This window comes from Podarcis tiliguerta (assembly GCF_965153285.1).
Source record: "Podarcis tiliguerta genome assembly, chromosome: 5".
NCBI lineage: Eukaryota > Metazoa > Chordata > Lepidosauria > Squamata > Lacertidae > Podarcis > Podarcis tiliguerta.
The window spans coordinates 15,454,485-15,476,120 of NC_139538.1; the positions used below are offsets into that span (position 1 = coordinate 15,454,485).

Sequence of the window (21,636 nt, forward strand, 5' to 3'; positions counted from 1 at the left end):
AATGATGAAATATTGACTTTAAATTTTCCCCCATTTATTTTATTTAACAAAACTTAAACTCCAGACAAGACTGAGGCACTGTTAGTAAGTGGTTCTCTAGACCAGAGGGGTTGGATACGGCCGGCTCTGGGTGGGCTAACATTCCCTCCAAAGGAGTGTTACGGTTGCTTAAGGTTCAGGTGGCCTCAGTGGCACAGAATGCCTTCCACCAGCTTTTTAGTGGTGATGCAGCTGTGCCCCTATTTGGACTGGGATAGTCTTAACATCTGTTGTCTATGCTCTGGTAACCTCTAGGTTGGATTACTGCAATGCATTCTATGTTGGGCTGCCTTTGAAGACATTGCAGCAATTGCAGATGGCACAGAATTTGGCAGCTAGATTGTTGACAGGGACAGAACAATCTGGACATATAATACCAATTCTGGAACAACTACATTAGCTACCAGTTAGTTTCCTGGCTCAATTTAAAGTGCTGATTTAACTTATAAAGCCTTCTGTTTTTATTTATTGTGTTCATTGTAATTGCGTTTAGTATTTTTGATGCTCTAGTATTTATTATTCTCTTTGCCCTACTGCTGAACTCAGGGTCTCCCTATCCTAAGGAGAAATAAGAAAGTGATCCATGACAGACAAAGACCCTGACAGACACATAGCATGATCCAAAGACTATCATGTGTAAGAGCCATTATGGAATAGCATCATCATTCATGGTTGTCACCATAAGTTTCCATAGTGAAAAAGCAAATGATTGTGCCTTGTCTTTTCTTCACCAATATGATCAGCTGCTGCAAAAGCAACAAATGAGGCTCCGGCTATGTTGTCTCCTTGGCATGCATGTATCATTTCTTTGGATCCTCACCAAATGCTTATTTTGTTTTGCCTTGTTTTGTTTGATTTGCAAGCAGATTGTAGGGGAGTAGGAAGAGGCTGGAGACATTCAATCTGTTGCTTTCATGGCTTAAGGAGATTGGTTATGACCAAGTTTGCAGCTGTCAAGTTTCCTTCAGTTTACTTTAACTTCTGATTCATATCTTGAATGTTTAAACAAATCAAAGGTTATCTCATTGTGTACTGACTGTATGAATAGGCTCTGAATTATCTTGTTGGATAGGGAAAGACAGTTGACCTGACCAGGCAAGATTTTGGACGTTGTAGACCATTTTCTCTAAAAAGGAGGATATATCTTTACTAGATATCCTCCTTTTTTAGAGAAAATGGTCTATTTACTAGATGAGAATGAACTCTTGCATTATACACAGCACATGATGGTCCATGTGCTTTTGTTTATATTAACATCTCAATGCTGGGTAAATGTCATAAGATGTAGCTGATTGAGACCATTTTGATCTTCACCCTGGTCAGGCCTCCACCATTTTATATAAGGAACTCCAAGGAATAAACAACCCTAGGCCAACCCCAACCTCTCTCACCACCAAGGAACACAAGCGAACAACACAAGCAACGCTGACACCAAACTCTACATACATTAAGCATAATAGAAACATCGCCACCCAACCCCACCCCCATCCATCTTCCCTCCCTCCACTCCCCTTTTTTTTCTTTTTTTTTTCTCCCCCCCCCCCCAATGTCTCAACAAATGAAACGGTTTTGTAAAAATGTTACATGGAAAAAATACGAGGCATTACACTTACTTCTGTAAAACAAGAAAATCCTTAATAAAATATTTGTTTAAAAAAAGGAACTCCAAGGACCAAGTATGTTTAAAAACAAGGTTCTCCAAGGTAGCTTTCTATGCAGTGCTACTGTTTCCATACACAGGGCGAGCTACACAGACACAACTTTTCAGTCTCAGTGCAATGGATGTGATAATGGTGTTATGAGGAAAGGTTTGGATTTGTTAGGCAATGGGGAATATTCTAGGGCAAACTAGGCCTGCATAAAAGGGATGGCTCCATTTGCAGTAGGATAGAAACACCATTGGCACTTAAATCTGCTCTGCAACCTTTTTTATTTTACCTGCTCTGGAGGGAAGTCATCAGGAACTGAGGAGGGTCCAGTTCAGAACCCATCTCCAGGGGGGCCCCATGATGAAGATGATAAAATTAGTGTTAATTTAAATCAGGAGACATAGAACCCACCACTGTGAGTGCAGGGGCACAAGTTAGCAATTTAGAGAGGCCAAAGCGCCATCAAAATACATTGGGTGAACTACAGCCCTTGGTCTTAGAGGATGGCATTGATACAGAGGGCTTGGTGGACACCTGATAGAATGGAGAGAACCAGTGAGATATGGCTATTTCTAGATATAATAGGAGGGAAATGGTGAAAGATTTAAACGATCAGAAGAGAAACCAGCGTATTTAATACTCTCAATATATGCAAAATAATATATTTATCCTTCACATAAAAGGAAAAGAATTAGCAAATATTGGATTTAGCAAATATTGGATTAATAATCCTTGAAGCAGAATGGATGTGGACATTAAAAATATTCCCAAAATGTGGCTAGACTTTTATATGCACAAGATGGAATGATTCATCATTACCTACCATGGAGGAATGATTCTTCACATTATTGGACTTAACTGAGATGGCGAAGTTGGGATGTTTAATCAGAGAAAAATCACTGTTAATATTTACTGAAGATTGGAAACTCAACAAGTGATCTCACAAAAATGATCACACTATTTCCACAAATGGGCATCTTATGCAATACTGTTGGAAAGTCAATCACATAGTAGGATGTTCTGGGGTATAAGAAGTGAAGCCTGTAGATAGGATCGGGGACAATAGGCAAACTGCACTTACATTAGCAATGCAAGGAATTTGCTATGCAACCTGTTGGAATCCTTTGGGAAATGAATATGTACCGTAATCTCAGCCAAAAAACAATCCAACAGGCTTTAACTATTCAGTGGTTGCTGATACTGAATAATTCAACATAGCATCTAATAGGACATTCTAAAAGGAATGACACCAAATAACCATTGGATGTACTGATTCCTTTCTAAGCCAAATTACTGTCAAGCCCGGGGTATGTGTGCAATATATATGATTATTATTACTATGTCTCATTTTTAAAGGTACATATTTAGACTGGTTTTTTAAAGGACCACTTACCTAACTAAAACATCAAGCAAAGAAACTGAAGAGGAAATACAAGACATAAAACTTTTACAGAAAGACACCACTGATATCTTTCCCACCCCACAAATGTATTAAGCTATGATTAAAAAGCAGTAAATAAATGTGAACATATTATACTCATAGGGTTTTTTCCAGCATTAATCATACCCACAGACCCACTAAAATTAATGGACTTGGTTAATTTACATCCATTAATTTGAATGGTCCTACTCTGAGTAGAATTTAGTTGCATACAATGCATAATATATGCTGAAAGACTACTTATGCCATTGAACACCACAAATAAACAATACTACATACACACATTTCATATGCCAGAAAACAGTTCTGCAATGTCCCATTGAGTTCAACGAGGTACAGGTAAATGGGTACGGGATTATAGTCTTAGTCCCATACTCAAATCCAACAGCTGGTATAATCACTTCAAAAGCAGGCACTGAAAGAGTTGGAAAAATTCAGTCTTCAACTAAACATGGATACAGAAGACTATGGAACAGAATATTATGCAATTCTGAGTATGTGTCCTTGGGGCACCTACACAAGATGTGGCAATTTTGGTTCAGGTTAAGTAATCCAGGAGGGACACAGGTGGCGCTGTGGGTAAAACCTCAGTGCCTAGGACTTGCTGATCGTAAGGTCAGCAGTTCAAATCCCCGCGGCGGGGTGAGCTCCCGTCGTTCGGTCCCAGCTCCTGCCCACCTAGCAGTTCAAAAGCACCCCTAAGTGCAAGTAGATAAATAGCGGGAAGGTAAACGGCGTTTCAGTGTGCAGCGCTGGTGCTGGCTCGCCAGAGCAGCTTCGTCATGCTGGCCACGTGACCCGGAAGTGTCTCCGGACAGCGCTGGCCCCCGGCCTCTTAAGTGAGATGGGCGCACAACCCTAGAGTCGGACACGACTGGCCCGTACAGGCAGGGGTACCTTTACCTCTAAGTAATCCAGACTGCCCACTATACCAATGAACATAGTCAGATATGGTTCATACTTTTACCCAGGGCCATCCTACACTAGCCTTGTGAAAAAGCAGTGTGAGTCCCTCCATTCACCAAACAGATAAATTAAGAAAATCAGGAAAGCTCTGCTGGATCAGGCCAAATGCCTATAAAGTCCAGGTTTATGCTCCCACTGCAACCAACCAGATACCCATGAGAAGCTCACAAAGAGGAGTGTGAAAGCACTCTCCCATATATTGCCTTCAGTACTGAGGGTGATAAACGGCCATCCTGACCGACAGACACTGAAGTGTGAGCCAAAAGTGTGAAACTGGGTCCTCTGCAAGAAAGCCCACTTCATGTGTGCCCACTTCACATGATTATATACCACTTGATTGTAAAAAGAACCTTGAAGTGGTTTATAAAAAAATAAAACAAAACAATAGAATTACCACTAAAAAAGTTACAGTTAAAACCACAATAGTATAAACTAAAACAAATTTAAACTCATACAAATTTTCCAGTTGGTTGTCTGGTGAATCAGAGTTATGGTGGTGAATCAGAGCTATTCACTATGCGAATCAGAGCTCGACCAAAACCGGTGGTCACAAAGAAACCTATCTGTAGAGGACCTCATGCCGCTTCTCCACATGGGTACTGCAGCACCCAACTAAACCTTTCAAAAGTGGGATGGAGTCTCACCCTTAGCCCATTGCTTAATTAGCATGCTCATTATAGGGCAATAAGCTGTTTTGAGTTTGCAATGTTAAACTGGAGAAATAGATTCAAATCTCAATAGAGGCCAACATTTGCATTAATATGATTAGTAAAAGCATGAAGAACCCAATCATTAAGAGTCCTTGATGGGGCAATCAGACATTACTGTTAACCTAGAGCACAATGGTGCCTACTGAAGACATTTTTGTTTAAGAAGGCTTTCCCTGAGGTGTGACTCAGTCATTTATGGAATATTAATTGTACATATGTAGAAACAGTTGTTTTTAGAGTTTGCAGGGATGGTTCTATTGTTTTTAAAACTTGTATTTTAACTCATTTTCTCTTGTTGTACATGGCTTGTAAAATAAATAAATTTCTCACTGCCACACAAACTAAACTCCCTTGACTAGAAAAGGGTTGTTGATGTCAACATCAAATTTTCAGAAGCTCATAAGGCTGGCCAGCAGTATTTTCTTCAAGTCATGCGCTTTACACCGTTTTCTTATTCCAAATTATGTGATTATTCTGATTCCTCCAAGGAAAGCATTACATGAGTGTACAGCACATGCAAAAAGCCACTCGTGGAAGTGTCAGACACCAAGCAAGTCGCAAACTATTTTTTAGAAACAACCTACTTACTAACAGTTACCTAGAAAAGGTCTTAAATAGAAAGTACTTATGTAAATTGTGGGTTTTCATGACGTTTGAAGCAACCATCATAACATGAAGTGTAAGGAAGTGATCTTGCCTCAGTTGTGTAAAGGAGAAAGGGGAACACACGCCTATGAATGAAGTGAAGGAGGAGTCAGGGGAGTGGGAGGGAGAAGTGGAGGTTATTTTCATATCAGTGGAGGGGAGTTAAAGAGCTAAGTGTGCAATTGGGAGCCACAAAATAAGACAACACTGGGTCTCACATCAAGGCAGATGGGGTGATAATAGGGCCTCATATAGACCAAATATCTTGTTCTCTCTGAGGTGATAAAATTTGTGTACGGGGAATACTATTTCAGACTGCAAGGCAGGGGCTAACAATTTCCATCCATACAAAATCATATTCTGTACACGCAAAAACGACCAGGGAGAAAGGTTCAAGTCTAGCTCACTCTCCCGGCACCAAGAAAAGCAGCTGAAGTGGAGGTGGGTGATTTTTCAATAGAAAAGCAGCTGGAAGGGTAAAGCAGTCTCTAAGCAGGTGGGGTTATTGTAGTTTGGCACAAAAGGTGGAGTTGGGGGGCGAATTGTGCAGTTGGACAGCTGATAAAATGCAGTTTTGAAAAAGGAGGATCAGGCACTTTAGGTTTTTGTGTTTATTAAGCATTTAAATAACAGGCCATGTCAAGGACGGAATGTATACAAATTATATACGGGTAGAATGCACTCAGTTTTCTTATTACAAACGACTCAAACCACATTATAACACCTTTGTTTGGGCCTCTTCTTCACCTTCCGGCAGGTGACGCTTCAACTCATCCAGGTAAATACCCTTAAAGGACTCCAATTTTTTGTGTGCTGGTTAGTTACTGAACTAAGGAAGATTCATAAATGCACCTTTGCTATACAGTAGATCAGGGGTCAAAAAGACGCGGGTGGCGCTGTGGGTTAAACCACAGAGCCTAGGACTTGCCAATCAGAAAGTTGGCGGCACTCGTTGCTTGGTCCCTGCTCTTGCCAACCTAGCAGTTCAAAAGCACATCAAGTGCAAGTAGATAAATAGGTACCTCTCTGGCGCGAAGGTAAACAGCATTTCCGTGTGCTGCTCTGGTTCGCCAGAAGCGGCTTAGTCATGCTGGCCACATGACCCAGAAGCTGTACGCCGGCTCCCTCGGCCAATAAAGCGCCACAACCCCAGAGTCGGCCACGACTGGACCTACTGGGAAGGGGTCACTTTAAAAAATAAAAATCAAACCTAAACAAAGTTACAACTACCCATCGCATGTCATTTGACCCTAATCACACCTTTGTGGTCACATTTCCTGACTTATTTTGTCAGATCATCTTTTGTTTTCACCTTCATTGCCACAACTTAACTCGTGAGCAACCTTTTTCTTCCAGAGATGATGCGTATTCAGCCATTGCCTGGCAAGCAGAAATCTAACCGATTTAACTCTCACCATCCACACAGAAGCTTAACCTATTGCCATTTTTGCCTGCTGCGCAGTTGGTTAAAGAGCATAAAGCAGGAACTCACCTGTCTTAAGCGGTCTTCAGTTTCTAGGCAAGATAGCACATCAGGAGGAGGGCTGGACCAAAAAAAGGACATTTCCCCCCTCACCCCGCCTTCCATAAATCCTTAAGTTTCTAAATTTAGAGGCTCATGCCTGTCTATATCAGAAATCACACGCGAACCTAGGCTCCCTGGTGCGGCTACTCAACGGCGGGGGGCAGTGGAAAGAGAGAGATGCACTCTACACGCGCTCAGAAGCACTCTCCTCTTCACGAATCCCTCGCGCCCAAAGGAGGTTCCGGACTCAGAGGAAGCCCTGTCAACGGGCGGCGAACACGCAAGCCGATCTTCCGCTGTCATCTCTCTTTGGATTAAGGGCGGGCTTCAGAGTTCAGCTCGCGTGGGGCGGGAAGGAAGGAGGGCGAGCTCCTTCGGCGGCCACTTTTAACTTGCAGGCAGCCACCCACCCAAGCCCCACGCCGTGACCCAGCAAGGCGCTGGGCTCGGCGGGAGGGCGAGCGAGCAGGCGGTTGGACTGCCTGCCTGCCTGGGATAAAGGTGCCCGCCGCTTAACTGGCGGCCACTCCCAAAGGCGGCCCTGGGTGGGGCTTCGCGGGCCTGGCTCCGCGAGCAGAACCGGTCTGACGGTGGAGGCTCGGAGGCAGGGAGGGAAGCGCCCTCAGAGCCCTCTGGTCGTTCATTTCTCGGCCTATTTCATGTGGCGTTTAATCTGACTCGTCCATCGAAGCCGCCGTCTGATTTTGAGCGCCCCTAAGGGGGCTAACGTCTTGGTCAGTTTATATCGCATTAGCCGTCTCGCATAAATATTATTATTATTTATTTTTAAAGGAGGGAAAGACTTTCCCCACACGTTCCCTCAGCACTTGGTCGTCTCTGCCGTGGTCTTGAGCCGCTTCTGGTGGCCTTCGCCGCCACAGGCGGGTGGGGAGGAAATACAGTATAACGAATACATTCCCCCTCCGACAACCTGCTCTCTGCCCACATTTCATAGGTTTTAACTCACCCCTGAGGGAACGCCGTTCGCAACAAAGCCTCTCTGGCATAAATGTCACCTGCCCAAGGCATTTTGGCACCTGAGGCGAACCACAAAATGGCGCCCTTCTGAGCCCTGAGCACCAGGGAAGAGGCGTGAGGGACCTTTACCTTTTTTACATCAGGAACAAGGGTGGGTAGGTGGGAAATAAATATCTACATCATGGGGCTCTGCTGCTGCTGCTGCCCCTGTGGATCCTGCCGCCAGAGGCGGTTGCCTCACCTTGCCTAATGGATGGGCCAGCCCTGCATAAGCAATGGGTACGTTTGGGCAGCCCTGATCTCCCACCTCACCCTCTCCTTAACAATAAAATTGCTCGCTGGATCCCATCAGCAGCACACCCATCATTTTTATCTGAGAAAAAAGCAGAAGGATGTGGGTGTGCAGAGTGAGATAAGGAGATATAATATCAGTTGGGAGAATGAGCAACTTGCCCCAGTTATGCCTTGATGTTTATAGTTGAAATATTCCAATCTGTCTGAGACTTTTTGTGAGAAATGTATATGTTGTCTTTTCCGTTTGCTCCTGCAGAAAAGGAAAATGTTTTTATTAATCGTGTAAATCATAGGGCTTTTAAGAAAATTGCAGCAGGGGTGTGTAAGGCTATAGGAATATTGCAGCCAGGATGTGGAGTAGATGTTGGTAGCATATTTCAAACTAGCTGTGGTCACATGTTCTTTGGGTGTTGTTTCATTCGAAACCTTGAGGCTGGGAACTTTTTGAGAAAGATAAGTTGTTCTGAAGAAATAGAGTATCTTTAGCAACCGTGGCCAGGGGCTTTTTGCAAAACAGGTAGCTGAAACAGGTCACGGTGTCACACACTTCAGTGAAATAAAGAAACCTAGCCTTATTGCTAAAACAGTATGAAGGGGACAGAGGCTTGACCAAATTAGGGGCTTTGGGGAATGGGAAAAATTAACCAAATAAGGGGCTTTGGGGGATGAAAGAGGGGTTGGGGGGTTGGATTTTACATTGCAATAGACGGACGCAATAGGCGTTGCATTTTGAATGCCCCTTCCTAGTGGGCGGCAAAGGAGGGACTTGCGCTCAGGAAAAGGGTTTAAATATTCATGTTTTTGATAAGAAAGTGTGTGCCTGCCTTTTCAGGTCACCCACTTGCAAGTGTTTATTTTCAATAAAATATTGCTGCTTCATCAACTTTGCCCAGACTTTATTATTTCAAAGGGGTAAAGGACCTAAGTCCTGACCTAGGGACCAGTGTATCTGTCTCACATTTTTGCACCTCGTTTAGCCGTGTCCCTTTGCTTTGCCTAACTTTTATCTCCCAAAGCTGAAGCCCTTCTCCCAAATGGACCTCATGTGGCTCTTTGAATAACTTGGCCAGATCTTCTAAACAAAGTCCCCTCATGGTGTTACACATTTCCATTTTCAAATGTGGAGCTGGCAGAACCAAACTGGCAAAACTCTTATCTGTTGTCCTCCAACAAATTACCGGTATTTAACAAGTTGCAACTGGATTTGATGCAGTTTTAGAATTTCAGTCCAAGAGCAAAGGAGTCCCTCCGGCAAGGGAAAACTGGAATAAATGTCTGACAAGAATAATCATCTTTGGGCATCTAACCTGTGAAGTTGTTACTTTTTTTGTAAATATATTTGTAAATACTAGGAAGGGGGCACTACCCCTATCCCTAATTTCAGTATCCTAGTCCCAAACTCCACTATCAGGTTCTGGAAGGCTGATGTTTAGGGTGCAAGTTTAATCACACTTACTATGTCCCCTTGAACTTGGTTGATGTTACTTCCAAATAATTATGCATAGGAATAATTTCCATTGAACAAAAGAAAACTTCCTACATAAATTTAGTGTAGTCCTTTGTACTCTAAAGCCATTACAGCAGCAAACAACACTGAGGAAACTTTTCACTCCCATTTTCCCACCTAGTTATCAGAAATGTCCACTCCTTAACCTGCAGGGTTAATTGGACATATTCCAGAATTGTTCTTGAGTTTTTTCTTGGCACTTACACCCTATGTTTCAAACAGCCAAGCCTTTTTCTGCCATAGGTTATTTTGTGCTTGAACAGAAATTACTATTGCACCTTGTCAGCATCACTAGTGAGTTCCTTATCATAAATCCTTCAGGATAACTTGACTGGTATTTTTAATAGATATTTTCTTTTTTCTATCATTTCTATTTTTTCCTTACATTCCCCTTACTTTGAATGATAATTTGAATTATTAATTGTACGTAAGCTGGAACTGTACACTGACTATGGCCTGCCCATTACCCTCCCCTAGCTGCTATAGACTATATATATGTCCCATGACAGGCGGGATGGGAGCAATGTGTATGGGCAAATGCCTCCTAAACCAAAGGAGCCTGCAAAAGTCCTTGCTTATCTCCATAACCAGAATAAATTTTAGAAAAGAAAATGAATCATGCACATTTCCTTGATTTGCACAACTTATACAGGTTGCAGAATTTACTATAGTGACAGAAACCATCCATTCCTTACTGTACTGTTTTTTTCTGGTCCATTTAATTTCATCTTCTTTATAACCACTGCCTTATTTGCTGTGATGTTACAGAACCCAGATGAAACACAGGAAGGCATAGAGATAAGGAAAGTGGGTGAGTGGCACGTTAAAAGGATACCAGAATACAAGACATAATTCAATCCAGGCTTATGAGGGTTTAGTGTCAAAACTTGTTTTCAGCACAAGTGCTCATCCTAAACAGAAAAGACGAGTCTGCTTATGAGTATGTATAAAGTTCCCTCCTCATTGAATAGCTCTACTCAGTTAAGACACAACCAGGATTGCATTGCACAGAGAACAAACTACAGGAAATGACTTTCTTCACACAATTTGTAGGGACTAAAACTGACTCAGGCTCAAACTGTCACTCAGCTATGAAACTTGGGCCAGTGATTTATTATTATTAATTATTATTATTATTATTACTACTACTATACTACTACTACTACAACCACAGCTACTAGATTTATTACCCACTCTTCACCAGCAAGTCCCAGGGCAGGCTACAACAATTTGAAATTTAGTATTAAACAGTAAAGACAAATTACAGTCACTGGAATAGAGTGGGTCCTGAAAACACACATCTCAGTTAGCTTGATCTGCATCACAGGGTTGTTATGGAGATAAATGTTTAAAGGAGAAAACCTATGTATACCACCCTATGCTCATCAAAGGAAGGGAATAATAGAAAAGAAACATATTAATAGAAATATATTTTAAAAATGGAAAGAGTTACATGACAGCTGTTGCTAGACACTACAGGAGGGGAGTGGAAAAGCTGCACATCATCCTTCAGTATGTAAACCCAATATTTATTTATTTATTGAGATTCAAAGGGTCTCAAAGGCAATTTACAAATAGCAAATACAAAAATAAAACAGAGTGGGGGAGGAATAAACCATTTTTTAAAAAACCACACAAGCAGCAAGGAGGTGAAGAAACTAAGTAAACATATCATCATAATCAAAGCAAAGTATATTGAACACAGCAAAAGTGGTGGTGGTAGTAGCAGCAGTTTTAAACGCTTTCCTAAAAAGCAAACTTTTCAGCACCTGCCAAATGACACATGGTGACTAGGTCAGAACTGTAATTCCATTGTTGCCTGCTTTAGATACATTTTTTTGTCCAGGCCTTATAGACGTTATAGGAGCCAAGTCTCTTGGTCAAGGTACTGCTGAGTGCTGCTGCTGTTTTATGTATAGAATTATCAGTGTTGGATTTGCCAGTGATTAAACTATTTCGATGTTTATTATATTATATTGTTAGCAGCCCTGTGCTTCTCTGATAATTGAGGAGGCATCTAAAATCTGCTGGTTTTTTCTCTTTCGTAGCTCTGAGCAGAATCTGCTTGTTTCTCTGCCTGTGCTGCCCAAGTTTTCTCCATGATGAAAATCCACAAAATAGATGAAAGCAAGCTAATATCCTCTTCTCCTGCACTTGGCCTCTAAGGTACACTCTTACTAATTATGAATTTAGTACGGCAGAGTAAGAATCGGCCCACACACAAACACAACTCCCTTGTAGCACCTGGAAATAGTTCCATACAAAAAGCATGGGTGCATAGCGGGGACTAGTTTAACTGCTGCTTTCCAAAGCTACTCTACAGCGCTATTCCTGTTTTAAGACAGAAAATTATTCAAGTGGTCATTTAATACCATGTTTTCATATACAGTATTGCATTATAAAGTAGTTCCAGGAGCTATGTAACTCCCTAACCCGCCTGCAAGTTGGACTTCCTCTTACTTCCATAACAAGCAAGTAGCCCTAAATACCTATAAGGGAAGAATTTACTAGAATGCAAAAGCCAAGAAAGCGGCTCTGTTCCTCCTCTTTCTGTATGTGAGAGGCCCAGAAACATAGCTTGGAGTTCAGGTCAGGAGATTTTTGTCTGTGGCTAAGCAGCCTAGGAGACTCAGGTGTGTGTGCACACAAGCCTAAATGTCAAAAGAAATGCAAAAAGTGAAACATTTAAAAATGCAACATGCTACTACAAAATATATTTAGCAAGTTTTACCAAATACTCTTCAGCTATTGCTGTAAACATTATTTCAGATAAAGACGTTTTTTAAATAAAAGGGGGGGTACACATCAAACAAAGGAAAGAATATCTGGGTTGTCCTGGTCATAGTCAGTCACTGTACCACTGGGCTGTGCTATGCTCTTCAATTCTTCAGTTTCATTTTTTAATCAGATCAAGTACTGTATATTCAGTAATGTGGACTTTGATCAAGCAATTTTGTATCTTGAGAGAGTTAAAATTGTTCAATAGATCCATAAGGGCAAAAAAAGATTATGCTGGATTAAAAACTACATCACTAGCATACAACGTAATTTTATTACTCATGTTCGGATCAGTTTCCTGAACTTGCCTTTCAGCTCTTACCTCTGAAAGGAGAGCTGAGGGACAGCTGTTGTTTATTTACAGACTCCTATCCAATCATTATATGCCACCCCTATGTCAAAACCCCAGGTTTCCTATCCCCTCCCCATTTATTATTATACGGTTCTCCCCACATGACAGGTTTAAAAAAACTGAAGATAAAACTTTTCTAAATGGCATTTGCAGGGATAAATCAATAAGCAAAGGACAAGTTAAGCACCCACTTCCTGCCCACAATCCTTCCTACAAATAGTCCCAAGCTTTCTAGTAATGTTACACTGGAAACAGAGTTCCCCTTGTAATTTATAGTGTGCAAGCCCATCCCATCCATGAGGCGGGGTGAAGCAACTGCCTCAGATGGTGGAAGCCTCCAAGGTGACGCCACACAGGCACCCACCACTCTGGTAGAGAAGCAGCCCTAATTTTTGGTGAGATCTTCCTGGAAATCAGCACTGCTTCTTCTTCTCTACCAGTGGCAGGGACAGTGGGATGAACAAAGTGGAGGTCGCAGGGCAGTGCGGCATTTATTCTGTGAACTGCCCTGAGACCCCCAGGTATAGGGCAATATACGTTGTTGTTGTTTAGTCCTTTAGTCGTGTCCAACTGTTTGTGACCCCATGGACCAGAGCATGCCAGGCACTCCTGTCTTCCACTGTCTCCCACAGTTTGGTCAAACTCATGTTCATAGCTTCAAGAACACTGTCCAACCACCTCGTCCTCTGTCGTCCCCTTCTCCCTGTGCCCTCCATCTTTCAGTATATAAATTATCATTATTATTATAATTATTATTATCATTATCATCATCATCATCTCCCAAAACAAGACACAACAGCCCAGTTAGTGTGGCCTTGGTATCTTAGAGAGTTGCTGCCTGTCAGAGCAGGCAGCAGCAGCAGCAGGCAGATAGTGTACATGAACAGTCTGACACAACATGAAACATGCTAAAAAAAATTTCACAGCAGTTCTAAAAATGAACTTTTTCTCCTTTTCAAAATTAAACCGGAGGTTCTCTGGAATTGTTCATACTTTGTGTCAACTACTAGATTGCACCATACCCAGCCCTGGTGATTAGCCTAATGCAATGAACAGACCTCTGCTCATTTCCTGCTATTTAAACTGATGGTGTGTTTTGAATATTTCACTGCACAGCATGTTGTTTTTCATGCTTCTTCAGTTTAGCTCATGATAATTATATATATATCTACAGAAAATTTATAAATCATTTAAAGAGGTCCCTGAGTGGTATACATAGAAAAAGTATAGATACCACACAGTTAAAGTCCACAACAATCCAAACAATCCAAAACTCACTTTTTCCATATAGTCTTTTGTTTGTCCTCATCACCCTCATTTACATGCAGTTTGCCTATGGTCATCCTTGCTTTCTTTTGTCTGTTCCTTCTTTCTGTTGCTGCTCCACTGTCTGTCTTAGACTGTAAGCACATTGAGAGCAGGGACATACCTATGTTGCCTTTGTAACTGCGTAAATGCCATGTACTCCAATGGTATGAATGAACAAAGAAAAATCCAGAAAAAGGTTGGCAAGCGTAGAACTTTTCCTTTCCATGCTTCAGATGCCTCCTTAGGAGCATTGAAATCCAATAAGATAGTGGAAAGAAAGTATGATGTAGCATTGATTTTCTCTTGCTAATATTTCTGTTTAAAATGTAGCATCCATGCTCAGGTCAGTGCAGCACTCTCCCGATCTGCAATAAGCAAGTGGGAGATACAAAGATTCTCTCAGCAGTTCAGATGTACTGAACGAGCATACCTGAGATCTGAAAGTAACCCAGATAATCCTTCATCTGCTTGGGATCCCTGTCTTGTATTCAGATAATAACCCTGTGTCATTAATTATCACTGAGTCAAATTACTTGGTCCAGATTTCTATTGGCCCTGGGGGAGGGTTTGAAACTGCACGGCTCCCTAAAAATTGGATTAATCATTAAGGGAGAGCAAGTTCTCAAAACTGTGAGTGTGTGGGATTACTTTTAAGGATATATTCTTTAAAAAACAACAACAGAGGAAAGCTTCACCTTGGTAGGTGGGCAGCAGAATGTCCTATGGGAACAACACTATGGCAAAAGCACTCTTTCTGATTTATTGTTGAAGGAAGAGTCTTGAAATCAACACCACTTCACAGTTTGCATAAACGAGTGAACCATGAACCAGCTGCATAGGTGTGTCTGACTGATGCAAACATATATTAAGCATTTAACCAGGACTATGCACTCTGTGAAGTTGATGTTATAACTACTAGTTGTGGGCCAAACTAGATATATTAAATACATTAGTCAAGTTCATTGATTTCAATTAACCTACCTGAGCATGACATAGTTAGATACAGCCCATTGACCTGTTAAAAGAGACAGAATGTCTGCAGGAAGCACTGCCAAAAAAGAAATTGGCAGCCCTTTTTATGCACACATCTAACCTACCTACTCTAATGCAGTCCCACAGTGCTTCTCTGAAAATCAGGATGTGGGCAAGTTAAGGGTACATCTGCATTTACTGTATCGCCTCAAACAGCAATAGTTACTCCATTAGTAAGTTCAGTAATAATATGCCTCATCTTGGTTGATTCAGAAGTCCTCCAGCTGATATGTTTATTGAGCATTCATCCTGATTTGCTTGCACAAAACTTGTGTGGAGACTATACAGTGTCCACCCTTTATTGAGCATTCATTCTGACTGGTTTGTGGGGAGTTTGTACAACAAGCAGCACTCATCCCAGTTTGTTTGCCTGGAGGTTATATGTCTTCCTGTCCATCTATTAGTATCTCATGCTTTTTAGTGCATTTCCCCATCATTTCCCCTAATTGCAAAAAGTATGCTTTTCTCTAAATAAATAAATATGTGAATGTGTTGTGCCAGAGCATTTCAACCCACTTCAATTGTGGAAACCTAAATTTTGAGAATGTGACTGAATGCCTCTTGCAAAATATTGGCAGTCCAGATGCAACTCTGCAGACACATTGATGTGAACGAGGGCAATGTATTCCTCACTGCAATGTCAGCATATACAGATCAGAAGGAAGTGTTTTAGTAATGAAACTACTACTACTACTACTGTTTGAGAGGGCAGGTATGAACATACCCAAATTTCCTCTCCCTTGTGTTCTTCCCAACTTACGTATTTTCAAAGGCACTTGCCCCTAGCTGCTGCCAAATGTGCTGTTCTAGGAGCGATTTCCTGTGCTGAATTACTAATATACAAATAGCCTTCACGTCTGAAACCCAACCACAGCATGCAAAAATTCCACATTAGCCTGAGCAGCCTCTCCAAAGACGTCTAAAAGAATAAGACAAGCTTTTATTTAGAAAATAATAATGATGGTGGTGGTGGTGATGATGCAATCCCCATCAAAGCAGAGACATTATATTCAAGTTCACTGAACTTTGTGGCTATGATGTAATTTAAATGATAGAAATTAGCATATTGCAGAGATGCTAAATTTCTTTTAGCAGACAGAACCAAAGAAAATGCACTTCTTCCTCTCCCATTGTTGCCAAAAATAAGATTGGCAACACAGCAGTGCGTTGCCTGGCGGTGGGTAGAGCCATAGCAATAGCTTCCTGGCAACAGGATCATGGCTGCTTAGTGGGAGGAATGAGGTTGGGAGCTCCAGATTGGCTCCATTGGTGAAGTGTTCAGTTCAAACATTGCTGATGCCTCATTCCCCTCCCTCCCTCACCATTCTGGAAAATAAGATATATTTTAATATGAGCTATATAAAAAAGAAAGCAAAATCTAATTGCAACAAATAAAATTTGGATTCAAGTTAACTTTCCGGGCAGGCACATAATAAACATTTTTATGATGTGAAGTATATGCTGAGGTAAGTGCATCAAATAAGCATCCGATTTTTTCCCCCAAAACAAAATTGAGAACACTATAAGGGAGATATGAATATTGGCAAATATTTACAAAACTCAAATCGTCCAAATTGCTTAAAAGATGGAGACCATCTGTGTTTCTGTAATTCAGCATACATCACAAAACCATACCATACTGAAATAAATTTATATTTTTGATTTTGGCCTCCAATGACTAAATTTGAATGTCGAATTTCCAAGTGACACAACATCACACAGTAATTCAGATTAGCTCCTGCCAAGTCCCTTCAGAATTCTGCAATTGTGAATCATGCTGCAATAAGAAAGTATATAGAAAACTCTTTTTATTGTTTTTATTAAATATTTTATTGGGTTACAGAAGAAGTACATATGGCTCTGCCTCAGTGGAAACAAATCTCCTGGTCACCAAACTTCACCAAGACACTATTTTCGAGAAGCAAAATAAATACACACTTGTTTCTAGAGTTGCCAGCTTATGAACCAGTCCCATTTGATTTGCATCAATTAGCAGGTCATAATACTTATCTCCCTGCTGTGAAAAGCTTTCATCTGCTAATTCCTGCATACCAAGCTCCTTTAAAAGCAACAAGAATAGGGGAAGCTGTGTGCCCCTCCCCCAAACTGGCTACACTTTCTCTTCCTCATTTATGGCACATCATCCCCAGGGCTTTTCTGAAAATATGCACTTTAGTGGTAGGGACCTTCACATTTTTCAAAGACATAGAGAGCAGTTTTCTCGATGCAACCTTACATCTGCATAGAAATTAGGTTTGCTATCAACTCGCGGGTGGCGCTGTGGGTAAAAGCCTCAGCACCTAGGGCTTGCCGATCGAAAGGTTGGCGGTTCGAATCCCCGCGGCGGGGTGCGCTCCCATTGCTTGGTCCCAGCGCCTGCCAACCTAGCAGTTCGAAAGCACCTCCGGGTGCAAGTAGATAAATAGGGACCGCTTACTGGCGGGAAGGTAAACGGCGTTTCCGTGTGCTGCGGCTTTGTCACACTGGCCACGTGACCCGGAAGTGTCTCCAGGCAGCGCTGGCCCCCGGCCTCTTAAGTGAGATGGGCGCACAACCCTAGAGTCTGTCAAGACTGGCCCGTACAGGCAGGGGTAACTCGCAACACTCAGTTTTTAGACTAACTTGTCCTCTGCAAGTGTTGAGGAAAGTGGTTAACATGTGAGGCAGCGGGCATTGAAATGAGGTGCCGTAGTCCACCCCATTCCTACTGCCCTTTGTCAGGTGGAGGGCAATTGTGTGCCACAGGGAGTCAACTTCTATTCATGAGGTTGGCCCTGCATTGTGTGCAGCCCTGGGAAATCAGGGTTCTACATGCAGGGCTGATGATACATGCATAGAGTCGGAAGGGATCCTGGGGGTCATCTAGCCCAACCCCAATGCTATGCAGAAAAGCTTGCTCATTCCCATCTCTCCCTCTCATTTATTAGTTTAATGATTTTCCTAGATGGCTGAAGAGGTTTTCTTGCTTTCTCTCCCTCCCTTCCAGCTTTGTTTAACATCCACTTTGATGCAGAGTTCAGGAAAACCGGAAAGCCTGCTCACTAATTTGTGGCAATGTGGTTGGTGCTAATAAAGAGATTGTCAATTATAGCATTTCAAACAATTTGTTTTAAAAAGTTCTCATCTTTAAAAAAACACAAAAAGTTACAACCTTATTTTTAAACAGCTTAGCTAGTTCTTTAAGTTTGGAACAGGATGCAAGGTCAGGATTTTTTTTTATAAAGGAGGCCATTCTCCCCCCCCCCCACTCCAGCTTCTCACCACACACACAATCAACAGCTTTTGGGCTGATCCTGCAGTGCCTTTCTAATGTGCATTGCACAATCATGCTTCCCATGGAACAGGAAGGCCTTTGGGAGGGTTTGAGCAAATGTCATCACATGCACTGTGATCCCTGCAGCCAAGGAGACTGTTGCAGGAGAGGAGGGTGTTTCAGTCTTCCAGCCCCAGCTTGCTACCAGTAACATGACCTAATACACCCAAGAAGGAACCACCTAGTAGTGGAGATCAGCCAGAGTCGGGGGCATAAAAATGCAGAGAGAGACTGGTGTGTTGGGGAGGGAGATGTTGTGCACAGTGAAACAATGACTTAATGTATAATCTTGGACTAAGCAGGCTCACTTTCTTGTGTGATCTGCTTTGCATGGGGTTTGCATTTTCTTCTATGAAGTTACTTACTGATTGCCTTTCAGACTACTGCCTCCCTGCCTCAATGTCTCTCATCTGTAAAGTGGGCAAAAAATTTTTTTTACAACCTCCTCTCTTCTAAATGTTAGATTTGTTCATCATATATTCATACAAGTGGGAAAAGCAACAAAATGTTGTGCTGTGGAGTGCTTCTGTTCATAATTCCAGCCACCACCTCTTGCAGAATACTCCATTCCATTTCCCCTCCACTCCTACCATCTAGCCCCTTAACAGCCAGGATTTTGTGCCCACTAAACATGTTTAGTCCTCATCGTGCTGTTGTGGATTTTTTTTTCTGTTGAGGGTTTTATTCTTTCGTAAAGTGTTGTCTGGGGCTGTTAGGAGTTATGATAATAAAAATAATAACTTTATTATTTATACCCCACCCATCCAGCTGGGTTTCCCCAGCCACTCTGGGCATTAAAAAATTGTAAAACATTGTTGTTGTTATTTAGTCATTTAGTCATGTCCGACTCTTCATGACCCCATGGACCAGAGCACGCCAGGCACTCCTGTCTTTCACTGCCTCCTGCAGTTTGGTCAAATTCATGTTGGTAGCTTTGAAAACACTGTCCAACCATCTCGTCCTCTGTCGTCCCCTTCTCCTTGTGCCCTCAATCTTTCCCAATATCAGGGTCTTTTCCAGGGAATCTTCTTTTCTTGTGAGGTGGCCAAAGTATTGGAGCCTCAGCTTCAGGATATGTCCTTCCAGTGAGCACTCAGGGCTGATTTCCTTAAGAATGGATTAAACATTAAAAATTTCCCAATACAGGGTTGACTTCAGATATTTATTTATTTCCTTGACATCTGATGGGAGCGCGTTCCACAAAGGGGTGCCATTACTGAGAAGGCCCTCTGCCTAGCTCCCTGTAACCTCACAGTGAGGGAACCGCCAGAAGGCCGTCATAGCTGGACCTCAGTGTCTGGGCTGAACAAAGGGGAAGGAGAAGCTCCTTCAGAACGCTCCAATAAGAACTAGAGGGCACCAGGTTGGTGAAGCCTGTCTTAGATTAGTATGTTTTCTATGGGCTGTGGCCCCGTTGAGCTCCACCTTTAGCTCTCCTACTGCCTTCTGAACAGGCTCTATCCTAGGCCCTGACCAGGTACAAGAGTTTGGATTTTAGGGAGTTGACAGCCCAGTGGGGAACATGTAACAATAGTTTTCTGCCCATGAGTTCATTTAAATTAAGCACTGAAGTTGCACAATTGAGTCCTTTACTCAATAACAATGATGATGAATCACACCCAAGAATAGTTCTCTTTCTTGCCGAGCAGGAAAGGTTTCAGCAAGCGATCAGTAAGGCATTCAGAGGCCGAATCCAGATCTCTGTTTACACAGTTTTTATAGTAATATAAGTTATGCATGCAAGACACCCAGTGCTACAGTTTTACTCCAGCTTAACCACAAATACAGATGTTTCCACAACTCAGCTAGCTCAGCTTTTTCCTGTTTATAATCTTGTTATAAAAGTCATACCCTTGCACGTTCTTAAAACTTTCCTTGTGGTTTGCACTTTCTCTGTCCCTCTTAAGCTTGCTTTTCAGCATGATTACAGTGCTCTAACAATGAAGGTGGTAGAGCATAGTCATCATGGCTGGTAGCTGTTGATAGCCTTGCCCTGCAATAATTTGTCTTATCCTCCTTTAAAGCCATCCAAGCTGGTGGCCATCACTGTCTCCTGTGGGAGTGAATTCCTTATTTTAACTATGCTGTGTGATTAAGTACCGGTACTCGCTACTGTCTGCCCTGAATCTTCCCACATTCAGCATCACTGGATGTCCACAAGTCCTAGTGTTATGAGAGAGGGAGAAAAACTTTTCTCTATCCATTTCCTCCATGCCGTGCACAATCTCAGAAAATTCTACCATGCTTTCTATCATTGCTGCAGAACTACAACTGCCATTATCCCTGACCACTGGCTAAACTTGCTGGGGGTGATAGGAGCTGTAGTTCAACATCTGGAGGGCTAAAGGTTCCACACCTCTGTTATAGGGATTTGAAGGGGCAGGGGCAAGAGATGGCCCCAAGTGGATGTTACAGGAATGAATTCCATGTATATCCAGCTTCTGTGCAGCTGGATGGGAGAAGAGATGGCTAGAGGCACACTTTTGTTTGATGCTCACTCCCTTATAGAAGGCAGGGGCCCTACTCACTTCCTATTCTGGTAAGGAAGAGATAATTCCGTTTACCTTCCATTCAACTAGTCTTTGAAGCTGTGTATGTCAAACAAAAACAGCTTGTTCCCGGCACTGCTGTGTGCTGAAGATATAGGGCCCCTTATCTTTATGCCTTTATAGGTGTGCACACCACCTAGTAAAGTAGCTAAAAAACACCTTTTCATCAGCGACTGACCCAATAAACCTTTACTCTCATCCACACTGCTCTTTGGAACTGAGATCTTAGCAACAGCACCATATTACTATAAGCCATACATAATAGGCATGCCCCCTATCTCCACCCCCACAGGTTTTCTCAGAAGTCTTACACCATAAAAATCCAGTGAGCACAGGCAAATATTTATATTCACATGTATTTATGTGCACATGCACAAAAAGACAAAAGGGGGGGGGGAGAAAAGAAATAAGTGACCTCATGCATGTTTCCAAAAGTAGTGCACAATTTTACTAGCCAACTCTCACACACATACATTGGTACCCTTTTAAAAAATGGGGGGGGGGGAGAGAGAGAGGTGTTGTGATTTAGTGTAGGTACCTAAATGAGGGG

General features: G+C 42.2%; 1 protein-coding gene across 3 annotated transcripts in view; it reads right to left on the reverse strand.

The window, feature by feature from the left end:
* GPR160 (G protein-coupled receptor 160) overlaps nucleotides 1-21,636 on the reverse strand; it is a 31,238-nt gene that overhangs the window by 4,272 nt on the left and 5,330 nt on the right. Inside the window, exon 1 of one of the 3 annotated variants that reach the window (XM_083442395.1) lies at nucleotides 6,943-7,507. The exons of 1 other annotated variant lie outside the window; for it this stretch is intronic. The gene's annotated coding sequence lies outside the window, so the exon portion shown is untranslated. Of the gene's footprint in view, nucleotides 1-3,412; nucleotides 3,434-6,942; nucleotides 7,508-21,636 lie in introns of those variants that run through there. One more of the 3 variants, XM_083442397.1, reaches the window with a different exon arrangement.